We start from the raw sequence: 14,266 nt of genomic DNA on the forward strand, positions 1-14,266 counted from the left end.
ATTTATTTAGAAATAATCACTGAAAACTTTGACATTTCCCTGAGGTAAGTGGATAGTTATTCAGGGAATTAACCTGTAATAAAGACTAGGGGTTCTTTTTTTGTTCTTAATTACATGAGTGACTCATCCACATTGATCAAATTTATTTGCCTTTGACTTTCCTTTTTAATTTTCTCAATGTTATTTCTGATTATATGTATCAAGATGTTTTGTATGCCTGCATATGTGTGTATAGAAATTTAACCCAAAAGCAATTTAAAACAGGATAAAAACAGTTTTAGCAGCAAAGTAAAGTAAGTAATAGGCACCTTCTGAAAAGCTGTATTTGTCCACTTACTTTTTCACTCTTTCTTTACTGTGACAGCACATTAAAGTTTCATCCAAAATATTTGTGTTTTGTTTATGGTCCACTGAGGAAATAAATTCTCCTAGGAGCAAAAGACATGTTGGTGTAATTCCATTGAGAGATGTGAATCACCATAATATGTATTTAATAAATTGTTATTATAAAGTGAAATCACAACTATTTAAAATGGCAACAGATTTGTTCTTTCTAGCACTAGGAAACAAAATGCACTTGGTCACATACTCCCATTGTTACACTAGGTTCTCCCTTTCAGTGCAAGGAGAACATGGAAAATGCAAATAGCATTTATCCTGAGGGCATTAGTCAGACAGGAAGATCAAGGAGGTGACACTATGCCTGAGCACATTAATAGAAACCACAGTAACAGCTGAGCCATGAGGCACTGTACATGTGCACAAAGTGTCAGTCTAAGGAGGTAGAGCAAAGGTGTGATGTAAGGAAGATGAGGTACTACCCATGGTTTTGCTTTCTATAGTTTCAGTTACCTGCAGTCAATCATGGTCCAAAATTTTTAAATATAAAACTCCACAAATGAATAATTCATAAGTGTTAAATTCCACACCACTCTGAGTAGAGTCACAAAATCTTGTACCATCCAGTTCTATCCTTCCCAGGGTGTGAATCAGGGTGTGTATCCATCCAGTATACACTACCTGCCTGTTAATCACTTAGTAGCACACTCAGTTATCTGATTAATTGATGAGGTATTGTAGTGTTTGTGTTCAGGTAAACTTTATTATATATTATAATGGCTCCAAAGTGCAATAGTATTGATGCTTGCAATTCAGATATGTCAAAGAAAAGACATAAAGTGCTCCCCTTACGTGAAAAAAGATAAGTTTATCAGAGGCATGTATGTACAGGAAAAAGCATAATATATATAGAAAGAGTTCAGTACTATTCACCGTTTTAGGTATCCACTAGGGGTCTTGGAAGGTATCTCTCATAGATAAGGGGAGACCACTTCTGCTCTCTTGGATTTGGTAATTACTCCATAAAAACTGACTAGAGCATGTTTCAATGCAGAATTTCTCAGGCAAATGTATATTAAATTTTATAAATATGTGTCTTGAAGTGATGCATAAGTAAACTGAATGGACCTTGGTATTTATTAATTAAAACATGCTTACATCCCCTCAGGTTTCATGAAAGCTTAGGACACAGTTTGCATATTTCAGTGAGGGTAGAACACAGCATCCCATCTGAGACTGATTTCCACAATGTGGATTGCTTACAAAGTGAGAGCACAGCCCAAGGTTGCTGAATGTTTGAGGAGCCAGAGAAGTCAGGGCTTGTGTTGGAAGAGGGGAACATTGATTTTTTTTTAAATGGAGGGCAACATTCATCTTACTTCATAGTAATGCCCAGAAGCCACCTTGGACTGAAAGTCTGGTAGCTCACACAAATCCAGGGTGGTTGGCAGGAACACTTAACCATGAATTCTCTAAGCCATGGTTCAGTTGATCCATTTTCTTGATATATTGCACTGTTTTATACTTTTCATTTTTGAAATCTAATTAGAAGAGAATTTTTATTTTGTGTTTGCAACCCCCAAATCATCTATCCCTAAAACACGGGATAGAAGGAATCCTAATCAGTAAAATAGCAGTGTCTTTATTTCTTCACCTCTTTTGAATCCATCTTCTTTTTATTATTATTGGGTGTCTTGTAAATACTTCAATATTATTTGTTCCTTATGCTCCCAAACTATAACCAGTATACTGATAAGAATAATCCTTTTATTTTACCTGTGGTACATAAATACTCATCTAATACCACATATTAAATCACAGGCACACACAAAGTATCACTATAACCTAGAGACCATTTTCATGTTAGCTCTGACCTATTTTTAAAAAAGAAGAAATTATAAGAACAAAATAGTAAACACTAGTAATTTCTTATCCTTGGTAAAGATGGTCTAAATTAGTACAAACCATAAACATGTATTCATAATCACATTAAAAATATTTTTCCTAAATGAAGATATTCTGATATGAATTGCTAGTGACTGTCAAGTCATCTGAAGTTGTAATGCATTTCTGAAACACAATCATCAAACCTAAATATATCTTTAATTAAAACAAATTTTGACATGAGTATACAGATCAAAAGGAAAATGATCTTGATATATTGCTGTTCACTTTAAGCCTTCACCTTTTTTGCAAAAGTCTCTCAGATATACTGCAAAGTCATTAGAGTCTGCTACATGCTAAAGCTTCTGGTTTAACTCCAAAAACCTGTTTAACATCCTGGATTATAAATCACTGTTACAATCTTTGCCCAGAAATCCTTCTATTTGTATTGTTCACGAGGACGACTGGCAAAAGGTATGCTGAGCAACATGTTTAGGGCTGATCAATCAGAAAATACAAATGATATTTCCAAAACAATGAGAAAAAATTTTCACCGCTTCTCCATGTAGAAAGTTAGGGAGAATTATTATATTTAAAAATGAAATCCCCAAAGGTGCCTACATCTAATAATTTTTAGGTTCAGTAAAGACTTATGAAAAGCACTTTTAAAAGTCTGAATGTGCTTTAAAAACATAAAATATTATTAGTAGTATTATTTTGCTTTAAATGAAGCAAACTTAATTCTTTATTATTCACATCAAAGGATCTGTGCCTTTGGTTTCCCACTTATCTTCCTGAATTTCAGTACTAAATTCCTCATTAAAATACATATACATTAAATATACACAAGATACATGACTGACTTCTGCTGTTATTTTCATTGTTATACATTATTGATAGGTTACTCTACTTATTTCTTCTAGTGGATCTTGAACTTACATTTGAAATTTTTAGAAATTGAGATTATTTAGGGAACACTCTGCAAGATGGATACCTGGTGTCCTTGCCACCAAATTCCTCTAAGTTTATCAAAAAAGTTTGATGACAGCAAGAAACTCCACCATTTTCTGAGTTTATTTTCTATGGAGTAAAATATGAAAAATATTAGCTTTCACTGGTAGTTGTCACTCTCCTTTTTTGTTTTGTTTTGTTTTGTTTTGTTTTTTGTCTTTTCACTCTTCTTGCAAGTTAGATCCCTTTTTTCTTTTCTCTCTTTCTCATTGCTTTTTCTTCTACCATCTTCCCTGGACCATTCCCCCTCACACACCATTTTTCTTCTCTTTGGGTTATTAAAATTCTAATTAACTGCTGAAGTTTCTTATCTAAACTTGAATAGAAACTACCCAGGAGTGCTCTTTTTGAACTTCTGTAGTTTAAAATAATCCCCATGTGGTGTTTATGTGAGTTTGGTCCACTTATAGGTAAAGGGGAAAATTAAACATATTATCTTGGCTCTTGACAAGCTAGAGGCATCAATGACAGACAAATATGAGTGACATAGACAAATCAAATTATTGTAACATGAAACAAAAGTTAAGTAATTCATAACAAACACCCAAATAATAAAGTTATTTATTCATAGTCAGTCAATATGCATAGATATGAACTAATGGAGGGTGGGTACCATGTATTAAAATTCTCTATATAATCCAGCTCTTCATATATGGCAGGCACTTAAAAGGGACTTGAGTGAACAATACAGATCATTAAATTGGCAACTACTCCAAAAACACTGACTAAAATTGCTGGAACTATGATCTAGGAAATTTAAAAATCCAGATGAATATGAATTCACACACATAACACCTACCCCTTAAAGAAATGAAATTATATGAAAACATGAAACTGGAGATTTATGCAAATACACAAGAGAAAATGCTATGAAAATATAAAAATAGAAAATAAATTAATTTTCAATTTTATTTGGTAGGAAACAAAACTATTAATAATCTTTACTTATTCTCACTAATCCAAGTTTCCAGAAATTGATTATAGTAAATATGCAACTATGAGTAGCTGTGCAATTAATATTTATAGTGAGATATTGACTTATTATATGCACTTCGATAGGTCATGTTATCTTACCTATACCTCTGTGTCCCTGAAGTGACAATACTCTGCCTTCTCATCCACCTCCTCTGCAATGATGCTCTGCAAATAAATGAGGTAATGTTTGGGAACTGTTTGCAGCTTGGAATAGAAAACCACTACATATATCTAAAATATTACTATTCCATATTCGAGCCTGGTATATTATTGCCTCCTGTTTTAAATGAAAATTGCACTGTTTGAGTCCTTGGGTTCTGACCAAAATCTGGGTCAGCGTAAGAGTAAGATTCTTTTTAATTTTAATATGAGGTTCCGTTCATCTCCCTTGCACATGTAAGGGAAAACTAGGAAATAAACAAAGCACATAAATCAAGATTTAAAGGAGAAAAATCTCTATCTGGATTTTTTTTTTTTTTTTTTTTTTTTTTTTTTTCAATGAAGAGCCTGAACACTGTATTTCCCTGGAGGAATATTTCGGTTCAGGAAAGAGGGTAGTGCAAGCAATGAGAGAGAGTGTGTGAGAAAGAGAGATCGCGCGCACGCGCGCGCGGGTGTGCGTGTTGTGTGTGTATGTGTGTGAGAGAGAGAGGGAGAGAGAGAGTGTGTGTGTGTGTGTGTGTGTGTGTGTGTGTGTGTGTGTGCTGTGCGTGCGCGCCCGCGGAGAGAGGGGCGGGGGAGGCGGATGAGGAGGATGAGATCATAGTTTCAGGATCCTCAGGAAACCCTGGTACTGGCAGCAGCCAGCCTCTGCTGTGCCCACATGACCCACAACTCTGGCAGCGGACCCGGCACTTCCAACATTATTAAATAATAAGAAAGCGGCTCCTACTCCATGTCCAAGCCTCCCTACAGACCAATGGACACCTTCTAAGAGTTTGACGAGTCGGAGATTGAGGCGCCAGTCCATTCCAAGGTGTGTGCTCGGCGATTTCTTCCTTGACAGCTCCAGAGTGGGGGAGGGCGCGGGGATGGAGGGGGTCGGTATGCCGGGCGAGGAGTGGGCGCGGGGCCCGGCTCTGCGCGCTGCCCCGGGCCGCCGGGTGCCTTGGAGCCCGCCGCGGGGCGGGAGGTGCACATGACGCGCAGCCCCAGCTGCGCAGGGACCGCAGCCGCCCACGGCGCCGGGGCGCGGGCACAGGCGACTGGGCAGTAGAGCAAGGGCAGGCGCCGCGCACCGGGCAAAGTCAAGAGTGGAAGCCGGCGGAGAGTGCCCGCGGGGAAGGGATTCACCCGAACGCCCACTCGCGGGGTTCCCACCTGTGCGCGGGCGCTGGCCGTGGAAAGCGAGCGCGAAGCATGTGCCGGGCGCCGCAGCCAGGACTGCGGCGCGGCGCCTCCCCGGGCGGCGGGCGGCGCCTCGGGCCCGCGGGGCGGCGGTAGCGGCTGCTGCAGGATGGTCAGCCTAGGGGCGCGGGGCCGCGCAGGTAAATCGCCGCCCGCAAAGGCCCGGACAGCGCAGCAACCCCTTGCTGCTGTCCGCCGCTGAGACGCTCCTGGGGCGGCGATGGCAGCCGGCTCCCTCGTATCGCCGGTTGAGTTGTTTTGTTGGGTTTGTCCTCTTGGTGGTCCTCGTGGGCTGAGCTGCTGGGAGGTGGCGTGGCCACCTTCATTAAGGATGACACTCACGTTGGGAACAATCGGGGCGGTGGGGGCGGGTTGACCAGGGAATCCGCGAAGGGTTCTCTTCCAGCCGGCGGCGTCTGCGAGTGTTGCAATGCACCGCGGTGCCGGGAGGAGGGCTGAGCAGGAGTGGGCAATGGGGACTGGGGTGCGGCGGAGCGGGTGGGCGCGGTGCTGGAGCTTTTATAGCCTGTTGCCCACTTCGGGAGTTTTCCTCTGGACAGAGGGCAGGCGGAGGTTTTTATTCTGGTTCCCAAAGTGGGAGGTGGAGAGAGGTGTCTGTCAGAAGACCAAAGCAAAGGAGAGAAGAGGGAGGCAAGGGTGCTGGGACTCAGTGGTACCACTACTGAGACTTGATGGTAAAACTTTGCTGTTTGGCAGGCTGGGGCATGGCTTTGGGAAGATAAGTGTAGAAGTGTGTATATGGGGATATTAGATGTAAACTTTACTTCAGTAAAGGATATCTCCTGTTAGCTTCATTCCTACTCCAAAAAATGATCATTAAAGTTGATGTTTACATTCACATTTTCCTGTTACCTGTCGGGATCACTTGATATTTAATGTGTTTGTATCCTTTTTAAGAAAAAGCTGTTATCATTGTAGTATGCATAGTTATTAACCCAGTAAGTCCCATTATCCCAGATGTGGGACACCTATAAAAACTTAAAAGTAAGCAACAAATGTACCACTTATGGCAACTTTTGAAATAAATGTTGTTTCTAGAGTTCTATTCTATTGAATGATTAGAGCATTTGAAAATATAAATGTATTTCCATATTTAGGAGTATATAAAAGGGTGTATAAGCTCTAAATTATGGTTTCCAGCCAACTTATTATGCACCTGTGTCCATTTCCTTGAAATATTGGCAGAATTGAAAATTTGGGACTTAAAGGGTTAATTTCTTTGGCAAAAATATACCTTTTATTCTTGTTCTGAAGGTAGAAACTTTAGAACAAAACAGCTCCCGACCAGTTTCACAGTTCCATGGGATTTACCTTTATTCATTCTCTTAACTCTTACACCACCATGAGTGGTAGGAAATAAAGTGATCCATCTTTTATAGATGAGCAAAGTCCAAGCAGAGATGAGTGAAATTACATAGCCAAGCTCATACAGTTATTACTTGTTAGAAACCAATTAGGCTTTAGTGTGACCTTTTCCAATTTACCCTACCAAATGTCTTCTATACTTTATATATTTTCCACATCTTTTTATGAAGACAAACGTCTTAACCCACTACATGCTACCCATTCAGGCCAATTAACTCTAATTTTAATATTATGATTATGGCAAATACTCTTTGCATAACTTTCTTTTGCCAAAATTTTCTACATTAATTATAGATTAAAGTCACATTTAACAGCAGCATTAGGGTGTTCAGCAGTTAACATTTATCAGCAAACAAAATTATTATAAAATGAATGACTGAAGCTATGTATCTGTTTACACTTAATTTTAAACTTCCTAAGTTATTAAAGTCTATTCTTTGTTCAAAACATGGCCATCATTTCCGTCAGAAGACCATTTTGCAGAATTTTTGAGCAAGTTTAATTATCATTAATCCAATCACAGTGACAAGAGTTCGGGCAGTTTTAAAAGAAGAATTATACAATTCTCTTTCAACTGTCAGTGATTAAAAAGTAGGGTGTATTTTAAGAGCATTCATGTGCATCATGTCTTTTAGTCAGTTTTATGTCCTTTCTACAAAATTCTATAGCAATGAAGACTGAAACCAGATTTTCTCATTAGTTCTAAGTTGAAACACTTTCAACATCTCTACTTGTTTTGGATGAACCATGATGTAAAGAAAGGTCTCAGTAGGGTGAACTCCGACTTTCCATACTTAGAGAATTACTCTTCGTTTGAGCTTAACATGGAGCATTCATAATATTCATTTTATTGGACAGATGTCTCAAGTCTATTCAAGTAAGTTTAATTGCTTCTTCATACAATGAGTTTTGACATTCATAAATTTCCTTTAATTCTTATATTTCCATTTAATTAAACCCAATATACATAATTTTTAAAGCCATACTTTCAACATCATAAGCAAAAAGAGACAAAAAGACAACTGAATTATCATCAACATGACCTATGGGCATGAGAATAATTTTCCTATTCTTTAGTGGTTAACTCCCGGCCCAGCCCCCCCAACTTTGGACTTTGAACACACCTGAATTGTGGCCATGTCTTTATTTTGAGATGCTAGGATGCAGTCCTGTGGTCACAGTGATCATATACTATCAAGAACAAGTGTTTTTGATGTTGAAATTGAAATTGAATTTTCTAAATGTTGCTTAAATATTATTATTAAATCATAAATTTATAATCATATATGAATAATCATAAATTATACATATATACACCCTTTCTTAACTGACTCAAAACTGTTCCAGAGTTCTAGCTTCTGTTACTTATGTTAGAGACAGCGTTCTCTTGCTGCTTTGATCTTACATGGTGGTTCTGACCTGACTTTTTGTTTCAAGTCCACCCTTCTGGTTTGGAGAGAACTGTACTCTGTCTACCTCTGGAGAATCAATCCATCAGTTCCAGGCAGAGAACTGGCCATCGGGGTTGAGCAGAAAGATGTGTAGACCCTGACAGCTCAGAAGATGGACTTTCACAAGATAATTTTAAATATAAATGATTATTTTCAAGTTGATATGTTTTCTGAATGAAGGAAGGAATTCTGTGAGAATATATATGTTAGGAGATTGTGGATTAGATGCTGAGATCAGAATAGGATGCACAAATAAGTGAGAAGTCACATATTTGTGGAGGAATGATGTGTGAGGATGTGTTTGCCAAGTCTAGTCATCTTCCTAAATGCTTGCATGTTAATTTTCTGAATTACTTTCTGAGTCAGGGACAGGAATCTCCCTCCAGTTATCATTTTACTTCCCTATTCATCAGGCTATTTCCTCTCTTTACTCACTGTATACCTTGGCAGGTTTATAACACTCCTTTCAATAGTTTTTAAAGTACAGAGAACATGTACTACTTTTATCTGGTTATTATCCAGTTTTCAAAAAAGTAATTATGTTTAACAAAAAATAGTCATTTCCTTTCTTTGCACTAGCAACTTTCAAACATTTTAAATGTAGTTTTATGTACGGTGTTTTGCTATTGTTGTTGTGAAAGCTGCAAAATGTCTCCAATAGAATTTTAGTGGGTTTATTCTGCATTCCCTAAGATTCTCTGAAGTCCCCAAGGGAAGGGAAGAGTTTCCAGAGCAAGAAGGATGAGGTTGAATATTGAAAATGCTGAGGAAATGAGTATTAACAAGGTAAAGCAAACAGTGACTAAGTTTATTGGACACTGCTGTGTACTGGATATCATTCTATGGACTCTATATGAATTCATTGATGAATAATTCACAATATCCATATGATTTTGCCTGCATTATCATCTATTATCCTTTATTTTACAGCAGGAAAAACTGAAATAAAGGCATGTCAATAATCATGACCATTGCCGCATACTAAGATTTTCATAGTTCATACTACTATTGATGTATAACGTCTCTTTCAAAAATTTACTTCTGCATTAAATTCCTGTTGAAAATATTGACACCTCCTAACTTGATATTTTGATTCTTTTCCCTTGATAAAAATTTGTGGAAAAAATAGAATTTCCTTTACATCAATGCTTTTTTGCCCCATATTTTACAGCAAAAAATGTGTATATGAATGCAAGGACTGGTGACTACTAGATTATGAGAAATTCCTAATTATTTATGATGCATTTTAAGTTAAAAATGGTCATCATTTGAGTACCATTTTAAACAATTAAAATTTTAAAAATTTCAGATTTTTCTGAAATTTTAAGAATTTCAGATAATTCAGGAAACATTTTTAACAGCTAGAGATTCTATGACCACTAAAAAACTTAAGAATTTTAAGTCACCTGTATTACCTTTCTCTGGTTTCTTTGTCTGGAGCATGCACTGTAAAGAGGATGTAGAGTTTATTATCAAAAACATGGTAAATTATCTTGACACAATTAGAAAGACCCCACTAATTTTGCCATTGGGTTATTTTGACATGAATTAATGTAATTGTTATGTTAAAATTATGGAGGATAATTTAGTAATTTTATATTATGCAGATAATGTTAACTAAGTCAAATGGCACATGTCATTGATAAAGTGAAATGCTAATGGGGTAAGTGTGGTAATGCATTAAAAAAAACTTTGCTTAGTTTCTGATGATAAATGTCAGTAAATGTTTTTTCTCTCTGAAAATGATGGGTAATATGCAACTTATATGAGTAGTAATAATAATTTTGGTGGCGTACCTGGGATTGAACTCAGGGCCACTCAATCACTGAGCCACATTCCCAGCTCTATTTTGTATTTTATTTAGAAACAGCATCTCACTGAGTTGCTTAGCACCTCCCTGTTGCTGAGGCTGGCTTTAAACTCATGAACCTCCTGTCTCAGCCTTCCGAACTGATTAGAGTCATGTACCACTGTACCTGGCAAGTAGGAATAACATTAACCTTGAATTCATCCATAGCACACATGTGTAAATGTACACAGCTTTTCTCTGAAGTTCTTGGAAATGCTCATGGCGGTGAATATATTTTCAGTGACTCATATTTCCCTATGAGGAATGTGATACATCATTGTCTGTATGTTCAGCTTCACACAAAGCCTGACATCATAGAGTAGCTAGTAAACTATTTTTCTGACTTTTTAAATAAGTAAAAAGATACAAGCCTTGATTTCTTGATTTGACTTTCCTTACTGTGTATCTGTTAGAATGGAGGATGTCATTGAGTAGACCCATGAGTAGTGCATTAACTTGCGTTTACAATTTAATGTCACAGTACAGTGCCTTATTGCAGAGTTTTGCATATTTAATGTAAATATAAAATGTATCAATCAATTATAATAATTTAGGTTATGCTGTGGTAACAACTATCAAATCTCAGTGACTGAAAAAGAAAAACAAAATTAATTTTGTGCTAATACTACGTTCTCATCCTGATCAATGAAAGACTATTCTATGTCTTGCTTATTCAGGAATCCAACCTTATAAAACTTCTATCATCCAGAACATCTTCATCCTTTATCATGGCACATGAAAACGTGGTTAATCACCACCAGTTCTTACAGTCTTCTGCAGGAACTGGCACGTGTTGCTTCTCATATTTCATTTTCCAAAGCAAGTCATATATATGGCTATGCTTCACCTAAAGATGTAAGACAAGACAATCCTATCATGTGTCCAGGTAGAAAAAAGTTGGCTACATGAGTAAAAACACCTGACAATTTCCATATAAAATTCACATGATCCCTTTAATAGTTGTGGCACTAAAATATTACTTATTATTTAATGTAAAAGTAGGCTTACCAACATCTGTGTTCTAGAACTCAGAAAAGAAAGGTTCTTCTTTCAAAAAGCCACAATCAGAGGCTAAATTTGTGAAATTGATGCTATCAACTATTTTCCAGCAGGGGTTTTGTTTAGTTAAAGAATGATGATAAAAGCTATGATTTATTTTGAGTGAATGCATAAAGTAGCCTATTTGATAGCAAATGCAAGCTAAGAACAGTGCAAGACCTCCACACAGCACCCAATCTTGGTTTTCTGAACAGATTTGATAGTATTTTTTTTTTATGATTCAAACATTTATTCAGGAAAGGCATTCAAAGCCACATTCATAGGAGAACCCTTTTGGCAATTGTATTAATAACACAAGTGTGGGGGTAACAAATCAAAACATCATAAATTCCAACTTCAGTCTTTCAAAATAAATGAATACAATTAGGGATATGTAAATTGACTATTCAAAAATAATTTTTATAATTGACTACTCATCTCCAGGATGATGGTATTGACATGATATAGAAATCAGAACAGCTATGTGTGTGTATGGTTTTGTCACTTGACCTGCATTGAAAAAAAATCTATGCTATCGTGTATTATTGTAAAAAAAGAATACAGGTAAACATACTGTGTGTTTATTTTATTTTGTCAAACAATCTGCATAGTTAGATTTTTGCCAGTCCATAATTTTTAATTAGTTTTTATACAATTGGACATTAGCAGTTTTAAAAAAGAGAAATTCCATGGTCCCTTTACCCATTTTTCTGCAATCTTGCAACATTCTGGCAAAATTACAGTGCAATATTGCAACCAGGGCACTGGCATTGATACAGTGAAAAACGAATTCCATTTTCACATGGTAAGTCCTCTTACTGTCTTTTGGACATAACAACTTTGCTCTATCCACCCTTGCCCCTTTAACTTCTTGCAGTCACTAATCTCTTCTCCATTTCTACACTTTTGTCATTTCAAGAATGTTACATAAATGAAATTACGTAGTATGTAAACTTTGGGCATTGGTTTTGCATTTGGTGTAATTATCTGGAGAGATCTAAGTGGTTGCATGACTCAGTACTTTACTACTTTTTATTTCTGAATTATATTTTGTGGTGTACATGTGGCATAGTTTGTCTTGCCATTCACCTGTTGAAAGACATCTGGACTTTTTTCCCTGGTGTTTGGATACCATAACAAAAATGATCATGAACATTCATGTGGATATTTTTGTCTGAATGTAATTATTAATTTAATTACATTAATTTAATTTAAATTGGGATACATTTCCCAGAGTTATTTGTATACTTCTGTATGAAACTGCCAAAGACTTTTCCAGAGTGAATGTGCCATTTTACCTTCTCATCAACAGTGGGTGAGAGATTAAGTTTCTATCTTCACCAGCACTTAGTGTTATTGCTATGCTTCATTTTAGCCATTTTTATAATTATATAGTAATATTTCATCAGGGCTTTAGTGTTCATTTCCTTAGTGGGTAATGCTGTTGAACATCTTTTCATGTATTTATTTGTCTTTTGTTTATTCTACATGTTGAAATATCACATAGTGTTTTTTGGGTCTTTTATAATTGGATTGTATTATTACATTTTGTGTTCTCTCTATATATTCTAAATAACAGTTGTTGTCATGTATGTGGTTTACGATGGGAATACTTGTTTCAGTATGTTTCTGTGTTCCTTGTTCTTTTCTGCCAATGTGTGTATAACCCTTACGCAACACTATACAATCTGTAGCAATATAATAAATCTTGAAATCATATAGACAGATTCCTTCCACTTTATTCTTCTTTTTAAAAATTATTTTAGCTATTCTTGTTTCTTTGCTTTTCTGTACAAATTTTAGAATGGTTTTGCCTATAGTGATAAAAATTCTGAATGAAATTTGAAAGGAATTATGGTAAATTTACATATCAATTTGAAGAGAATTGATATTTAATCCATAAATGTTGTATGTCTCTCCATTTATTAAGTTTTGTTGTTAACTTTTATCAGTAATCTATGATTTTTCAAGACACAGATCCTACACACATCTTCCTAAATTTACATCTAAGTAATTTTTGAGCATTTCTAAATGGTAATGTATTTGGGGTATGTTAGTTAGCTTTTCATTGCTGTGACAAAATACCTGACAAGAACAACTTAGAGCAGGAAAAGTTTAATCTGCTCACAGTTTTAGAGGTCTAGCTACCATGCTTGGCCAGTTCCATTGCTCTGGGCCTTAGGTGAGGCAGAACTTCATAGTGGAAGGGAGTGACAGAAACAGAGAAAGTGAGTGAGGACCAGGAATAAGATTTTGTCCCCAAGGATATGGCCCCCGTGACCTGTTTCCTCTTGCCATGTGCCACCTTCCTCCAGTTATCACTCAGTAGTCCATTCAAATTATTAGTTCATCAAATGAATTAATCCATTTATGAGGTTATAGCTCTCATTATGGCCTAAAAACCCCACCTCTGAGCCTCGATGCATTAGGATTTATACTTTCAACACTTGAATTGTTGAAGTGACATTCTAGGTCCAAACTGTGACCCCAGGCTTTCAAATGACTCAAATATTTTTATATTGTATCTTGTGCACTTGTTGAATTCACTTTTTCTCGGCATTGTTATGTAGATCAAGTTATCTAAAAATAGGGACAGTTTTATTTACTCTATGACTTTTGTTTCCTTTCTTGCTATATTGTATTGTCTAGCATTTCTATTAGTGCTTGAATAAGTGTGATAAAGACAGACATCTTTGCCTTGCTATTGATCTTCAGAGGAAAGCACTTAGAATTTTAAGTAAAATGTCATCTGTAGTTTTCATAGATGTTCTTTATCAAGTCAAAGAACTTTACCTCCTTTCCCATTTTTTTCTGAACTTTTAAAAATAATCACAAATAGTGTTGATTTTTATCAAATGCTTTTCCCCTCAAAGTATATGATCATTTATTTTTTTCTTTGTTTTTGTAATATGATGGAAAACACGTTAAGCCAGCATTGCATCCTGCCTGCAGTGAACTTCATTTAGTTATTACTTGTATAATTCTT

The 14,266-nt window shown here is 36.4% G+C and overlaps 1 protein-coding gene across 1 annotated transcript in view; it reads left to right on the top strand.

Moving 5' to 3' along the window:
• Positions 1-4,868: 4,868 nt before the first annotated feature.
• The window catches only part of Dtna (dystrobrevin alpha), a 344,317-nt gene continuing 334,919 nt past the window's right edge, over positions 4,869-14,266 (top strand). The window contains exon 1 of the mRNA XM_047525921.1: positions 4,869-5,185. The gene's annotated coding sequence lies outside the window, so the exon portion shown is untranslated. The remainder of the gene's footprint in view (positions 5,186-14,266) is intronic.

The sequence above is a fragment of the Sciurus carolinensis genome, chromosome 15, assembly GCF_902686445.1.
Source record: "Sciurus carolinensis chromosome 15, mSciCar1.2, whole genome shotgun sequence".
NCBI lineage: Eukaryota > Metazoa > Chordata > Mammalia > Rodentia > Sciuridae > Sciurus > Sciurus carolinensis.